Genomic DNA, 7,120 nt, shown 5'->3' on the forward strand with positions numbered 1-7,120 from the left:
AGATATAGTGTCATTATTAGGACCCGATCAGACAGAGCGCTTTCAACAGCCTGGGGCAGCTTTTTGTATTTGTTTTCAATGAGAGTGAAGTGTTTTTCCTTTTCAACTCAGAGCGGAAAAGTGCCTGACAACGCCTGGCCTTTTTTCTCATTTTGGTGACATTTGCTGAAGCTTTATGACTTTACCAACTTTAGTTACAGCCCAGGGCGTCAAATACCGACGCTTTGTCACGATCCTGCTGCACGAGGCATCCCTTACCACCAGGCTTTCCATTAACTACAATGTAAACCCCTCCGCGGCACCAGTAAACCTGTGACATAGTTTAAAGCGCGAAGGAGACACATAGGGCTCCCGTGAGGGGAGGTGGATGGGTCCAACAAACACAAGACTTTCATCCAGGAGACCTCTGTTCATGTCCCATGTTCACAATGTTCAGTGTCATTTTCACTGTACAGTAGTAGTTTTAAGCCCAACCATGTATTCCTTTCCTAACCTAACTATAGTGGTTTTGATGACGAACATATAGTGACCTCAAGGAGCATGACAAATCGGCAATATGTGACGAGTTGGAATGTGAACGTGGTGTGTCACCCGGTCCGTCACTCTGGATAATCCAGGGACAGATTTAGATTAGTCAGAGAGTAGTCCCTAGTAAATTCTAATTTCAAATTTGGGTGAACTGACCCTTTAATGTCACTTCTGAGTCCTCCACGTAGTGCGTGGTCACATTTGCTTTAAAACATTCAGTGACAGGATCACAAATAAACATCTAATCAATATAACTTTTCTTTTTTTTTATATAAAAATGTACTTTTCCGGCTGTTTGGGTGCCGACTATGAGCCGCTGCGTACCTGTTCCCATCTGGCCGGGGACCTTTGTTGCATGTCATCCCTCATTCCCTGTCATCTCTCTACTGTTGGCTATATCTAATAAAGACAAAATAGGCCCCCTGAAGTGTACTTTTCTCCCTCCATGGTATGTTAAAGGGCCTCAATAACACAAGTCCCTTATAAATAATGTCTCACAAACCTTATTTACAATTTACGGCAGCGCACAGATGCACATAAACCACCTCACAAACTCACCCCACCCCATTAGGCCACTGCTCTAATCTTCATCATGTGTCTCCACTGCGAGGATTGACCTCTGTCATGTTATTACACCATCTGATGCCATCGCCAGCTGACGCTCATGAAATCCGCCGAAGCATGCCGGCCATGCCATCACTGCCCTTTGTACGTGTCCCAACACTCCCCGAATATACTCACCCTGGACGACGTCCCGCAGATGCCTCGTTTGGATCGCGTCAGAGGAGAACGGAGGGTGTGACAGGTAAATGTGTCATCTCAAGACTAATTATCCCAGTATAGTTCTGTTACAGTTTGTGCATCACTCTACAAACCTGAGAGAACCTGCTGACCTTGTGGCGTCACTGGAAAGTAAAATAAAGATCTGAAAAAGGGCGGTGACAAGCAGAACGCTTTAAGTTACCACACCAAAAATAACTTCATATTCAGGCATTTATAGCAGGTGTGTGACCTGGAATTTAAACCTCATTTGAATGTGAGCCATCCCACAAAAATGTTATGGGTCAACAAAATCAACGCCCCATTTACGTCATGTCTTTAGAGTCGAGCCGTATTTGACATCTTACTGAAGGCAGTGCTCGGTGTACAGTTTCTAAATTAAAGTCAATATTTTTATATTAACAACGGATCAAATGACTGCGTGTAATGTAAAAGGTGTTGCTTGTAGTGACAAACGCACAGAGAGTTATCACCCAGCGGAACATTTTAACAGCTTTTGGCTCATTATACTCTCTTTTTTTCTTTACTGTTTTGGTTCATTCTCACCACCACATAATTGTATTTTGTCTTATTAACTTCAATATCTACCACAAAAACTCAGTGACATTCAACTCTTTTTGATCTATCGACCAAGTTGTAGTAAAACAGGAAAACAATCTGCTCATTTTTTTATGGCAACTTCCTTGTCTCCTAACTTTATTTGACTATTTTTGTATCAAAATACGTTTGCATATATAGCAAGTTGTCCAAAGTGGGGCCAGCGGGCCAAAGTTGGCCTGCCATAAGGTTTGATTTGGCCTTTCTAGCGAAAAATAAATAAATAAATAAATCATTGTTTATGCTGTAATATTTTTGTGAGGTAAAAAAGCTCTTTAGGATCCCTAATTATTAATTATATTTCATAATCTGAGCACATTTTATGTATTGTAGATGCTCATGGTGTATATAGTAGGCCTGTCACAACATCAGATTTTCACTACGCAATTATTGTGGCCAAAGAATTCATGATAACGATATTATCTATAATACATTTAAAAAAAAATACTATTAGTCAAATCCATCTTTGTTTATTGTGCGTTTTGTCTCTTTTTTGGTGAATGAATGAGAGACTGTAATGGATTATTTACACAACATGATCATTTGGGTATTATTAACATGAAAAATATCACGGTTATTGTCCATACCGGTATGTCGTGAAACCCCTAGTACATAGTATTCTAGTTTTTAAAGTTACTTATGTAAAGTTACTCTATACTATGTAGAGCTGCGACGATTAATCAATTAATCAATTAATTAGTTGTCAACTATTAAATTAATCGCCAACTATTTTTGTAATTGATTAATCTGTTATTTAAGAAAGAGAAGTAAAAATTCTCTGATTCCAGCTTCTTAAATATGAATATTTTCTGTTTCTTTACTCCTCTATGACAGTAAACTGAATATCTTTGAGTTGTGGACAAAACGAGACATTTGAGGACGTCATCTTTGGCTTTGGAAACATTGATTGACATTTTCCACCATTTCATAGACCAAATAACTAACTGATTAATTGAGAAAATAATCAACAATGAAAATAAATGTTATTTGCAGCCCTTATACTATGCATCTTATTATTCTAAATTCCCCTGCATGGGATCAATAAAGTTGATCTTATGTCATATTATCTTTATCACTATGATAAGGTTTTATGTTTTACTGAAATTTTACTGAAATGTTGACCTAAGATCAGTACTTTTCTGTTTCCTTGTGTAATTTTGAGGCCAAAAAACAACACCTGAGACACTTTAAACGAGCGTTTTGCCTATTTGACAATAGAATCAGCTCCACAAAAGCTTATCATTTAACGCCACATTTCCACAACATTTGCGAGACCATGTGAAAATTCAAATAGGCTTTTGTGATGTTATCAGCCTTGTCTGACCTGTGTTGTTTACCAGTCTAACCTGTCTTTAATGACCTGCTGTTTTTTTGATGCCTTTAGTACTATTTAACCACCACTGTGCCCTTTATTCTTTCCTCCAGGAGGTTTAATTGTATACCATTTCAAACAGCAGCTCTCTATTCAGACTCCCTCTTTAAGGATACGCATGGGATATTTGTGTTGTTTGCTGAGCTGTAATGTTGGGCCCCTGCTGTTTCTCACCTCTATTGTAACACAGGCCAGGTTTATAATCCACTCCTGGCCCGGGCCACTTCACACCTCGGTGAGCACCGTGGACTCCCGCTGAGTTTGGATGGGATTCAATGACCAACCCTTTACAGGGCACACCAGAGACCTACACACCTGCTACCCAAACCAAATAACTCCTCCAGCGCTCTGCTGTCCCGTCTCTTTGTCCTGCAGGTGTCCGTTCCACGAGTCAAAAGGTTAGCAAATAGAGAAGTCATAGCTAACCATTACTCAGAGTAGCGATGTCAACAAAGTTTTGACCTCAGAGGTCACCGTTGGAGGAATGTGGACTTAATGACCATCAGGGGAAAGATAAATATTCCAGACGTCATTAAACAGACAGAAGGTGGGGCACAGATTTCTATAATGAGTTAGTAGGAGCTGGAGAGGGGAGGGGAGCGGACCTATAAGATCAAAGCATACCACCTCACAGCAAGCTTTCAGGGTGTGGACTTCAGTCATTAGGGTGGGAGTCATCAGAGCTTTTATAACACTTCATCCCTCATAAAAGGGCAGTCTCTAAAAATACCTAAATGTCTCTGACAGGTTTAACAGCAATATTTGCTCTTTGTGTCACACTGGTAGAATACAGACATTCATTAAGGTTGTTAAACATGACAAACCATATTTTATGCATCATCAGATAATTTGTGTTATGAATCCTCTTGTGGACGGAGACAGAACTGCAACCAGCTGCTACATAAAAATGCCAGTTAAAGGCAGTATGAGTTGGATTTTCCTAAAAAAAAACACACAAAAAAAACAATGTATAGAATATATTATCACTTTAGAAATCATCATTTATGACCCACTAGAAGTGTGTGTCTGTATCTGAACCCTGCAGTCTTCTGCCTGGATTTTCTTATTTTGCTGTGTTTGGGATGTTTAATGGGCGTCAACCTCTATAAAAACATAGTGACCAGGTGTCAGATCATAAGGACACATGGCGGAAACAGCGCCACAAAAAATATAGCAAGTCGAAACGCCAGGCAGACAGAGCTTTTCACCCACTGGCAAGCACCCTAACCCTTATAGTACATGTCCACAGGGGCGTTTTTTATCATGACGCTGCCACTATACACAAGACACCTGATTGGACGAAATATTTCCCTCGCCGGCTGCAGCTCCCAGCTTTGAAACTGGAACCAACATGGCGGCTTGTTTGGAAACTTTCATCTCTTATTTCACAAAAATAGTTCATCGAAATGTGTTTCTGAAAACATTTTATGCGAGAAATAAGCTATGCAGTTGCTGAATCTGTCTTTATTTTGGATTCACAATGCTTAGTTTAAAAGTTTCTCGGGAGTTTCCAGAGGCGGTGAGTTGCGCCGGACGCCCCAGATTTGCATAAAGTAGCCTGGAGCTCAACTTTATGCAAATGAGGACCGGGTGACGTGACGGTCTGTCTCTACAGTTGCACCGCCAAGCTACCAGAATGCATTGAATGGCTGCTTACGTAGACAATGAATGGGACGCGTGGAAAGGACGGAGGCTACGCTCCTCATTTGCATAAAGTTGAGGTCTAGGCTACTTTAAGCAAATCAGGGGCGTCCGGCGCAACTCGCCGCCTCTGGAAACTCCCAAAAAACGTTTAAACTAAACGTTGTCGATCTAAAATAAAGACAGATTCAGCAACTGCAGGGCTTATTTCTTGCATAAAATGTTTTCAGAAACACATTTTGAATTTGTTTGTGAACTATTTTTGTAATATTAGAGATGAAAGTTTCCAAACGAGCCACCATGTGTGCATTTGTGGGAAGCGAGGTGATCCCTCTCGTCCAAAAACGCCCATGTGGACACGTACCATAACCGAGGACAGGGGGCGTGCACTTCTGTTGTCGTTGAGCCGGTCAACTGTGAATGTTGTGTTAACTAACCGTAACCAACAAATCCTACTCATTCTGCCTTTAAGTTAATGATAATTAATGTACTTTTGATTAACTTATTGCTAGGACATTTACCTGTGAATTTGCTCTTGCCTTCACCACTGCACTTAAGAAATACTTGCTAAAATATTACACCCATATCCATGTTCAGTTCAAGTTTTTGTTTACTTGTCATTCCAGCTATAAAATCTCTCAAGACCTGGGTATAAAATCAACAAAGCATCAGACACAACATAACTGTGCAGTCTGCTTGAATGTTTTTCATTCTATCATCACGTTATACACCCACGATGACAGGACGGCCAGAATAACAGTGAATCATATTATTAGCTCCTTTGCTGCCATAACATATCTGATACTTCTCCCTCAACACCTCAGTCTCCCTGGAGAAGAGACACTCTGAATGCCACAACGCCACCTGTGTGCCCCTGAGTTTATGTTTCTAAATACCGGCACAGCTCAACGTGGGGAGGTGGCACCCAGCAAGGACACTGGTGGAGAAGGAGGAGGGTGTGATGGTGAGCATTTAGGAGTTTCAGGGCAGGAGGGGTCTCAGAACGTCAGTGTTAATGATCACATAGAGCCCAGTGAACAGTGAAACCATTGTAACTGCTGAAGCTCACCATCGCAGAGCCCGTGCCTGCTACTGTCTGAATGCATGCAAATCCGAGCTTGACGGGCACCTGTTGTGGATTCTTGCCCTTGACACCGCTCCGGTCTGCTGGGTGCTGGGTGTTGTTTGGTCTCGTTCTGACCCAGACTTGAACTCCCTCACAGCTGTCACTGATCCACAGCTATTCCAAACTCCTCTGGCATAGAGAGCAGTACTGGATGATACAACGAGGGAATGAAAGATGCCACTGACGAGTCTAAAAGTCAATGCATTTTCCATTTTCCATTAAGATTACTCTGTATGTGCTGTTGAGAACATACAGGCTGCACGTTTATTAAAAATATGTTGTATTTCAGCTATAAGTAACTTTTTTTTGGGACAGTTTATATCATCGGTTGAAAGTAACAAAGCACTTTTACTCGAGTACTTGTACTTTACTTCAGTGTTTCCATGCATTTTATGCTACTTTCCACTTCTACTCTACTACATTTCAGGAGCAAATATTGCACTTTTTTACTTGTTACTATGCAGATTCTAATTTAAAAAAAAATAAATATGATCAGTCAATTAAATCTGTTTTTTAATGTCTGTTTTTTAATGTTGTTGTTTCCTGTGTTTGGTGAGCCGAAGAGAAATTTCCACCCTGGTGGACAATAAAGATTTATTGTATTGTATTATTGTATTGTAAATAAATAATATAATAAAAAAGGATAACAATAATAAATCTTTTTTGAAAAGCATTTTAAATAACTAGGTTGTAATAATAAGGAAGGAATTAAAAATAATAATAATAAATATTTTAATTCCATCCCTTCAATCTTTTTTTTTTTTTTTTTTTTGCTCAAATCTACTCTTTTTTTTTTTTTTTAAACAAAACCAAAAAAAGGATGAAATAGTCACAATAATTTTAGCAACAAAATCTTAAATAAATTATGTATCTGTTGTTTTTTTTTTTTTTTTTTTTTTACAAATATCCACCCAACAATAAGGATTTATTGTATTGTATTATTGTGTTGTAAAAAAAAAAAGGTAACAATAATATTTTTTGGGGTTAAAATATTAAGGAAGGAATCAAAAATAATAAATATCTTTATTCCATTCCTTCAAATATTTATTAATCTAGTTATAAAGTATAAACATGGC

General features: G+C 39.2%; 1 long non-coding RNA gene across 2 annotated transcripts in view; it reads left to right on the forward strand.

Moving 5' to 3' along the window:
• LOC119477557 overlaps positions 1 to 5,678 on the forward strand; it is a 31,252-nt gene extending 25,574 nt beyond the window's left edge. The window contains exons 2-4 of one of the 2 annotated variants that reach the window (XR_005204254.1): positions 1,139 to 1,333; positions 3,468 to 3,675; positions 5,545 to 5,678. This is a non-coding gene — a long non-coding RNA (uncharacterized LOC119477557). The remainder of the gene's footprint in view (positions 1 to 1,138; positions 1,334 to 3,467; positions 3,676 to 5,544) is intronic. The other variant, XR_005204255.1, reaches the window with a different exon arrangement.
• Positions 5,679 to 7,120: the final 1,442 nt, after the last annotated feature.

The sequence above is a fragment of the Sebastes umbrosus genome, chromosome 18, assembly GCF_015220745.1.
Source record: "Sebastes umbrosus isolate fSebUmb1 chromosome 18, fSebUmb1.pri, whole genome shotgun sequence".
NCBI lineage: Eukaryota > Metazoa > Chordata > Actinopteri > Perciformes > Sebastidae > Sebastes > Sebastes umbrosus.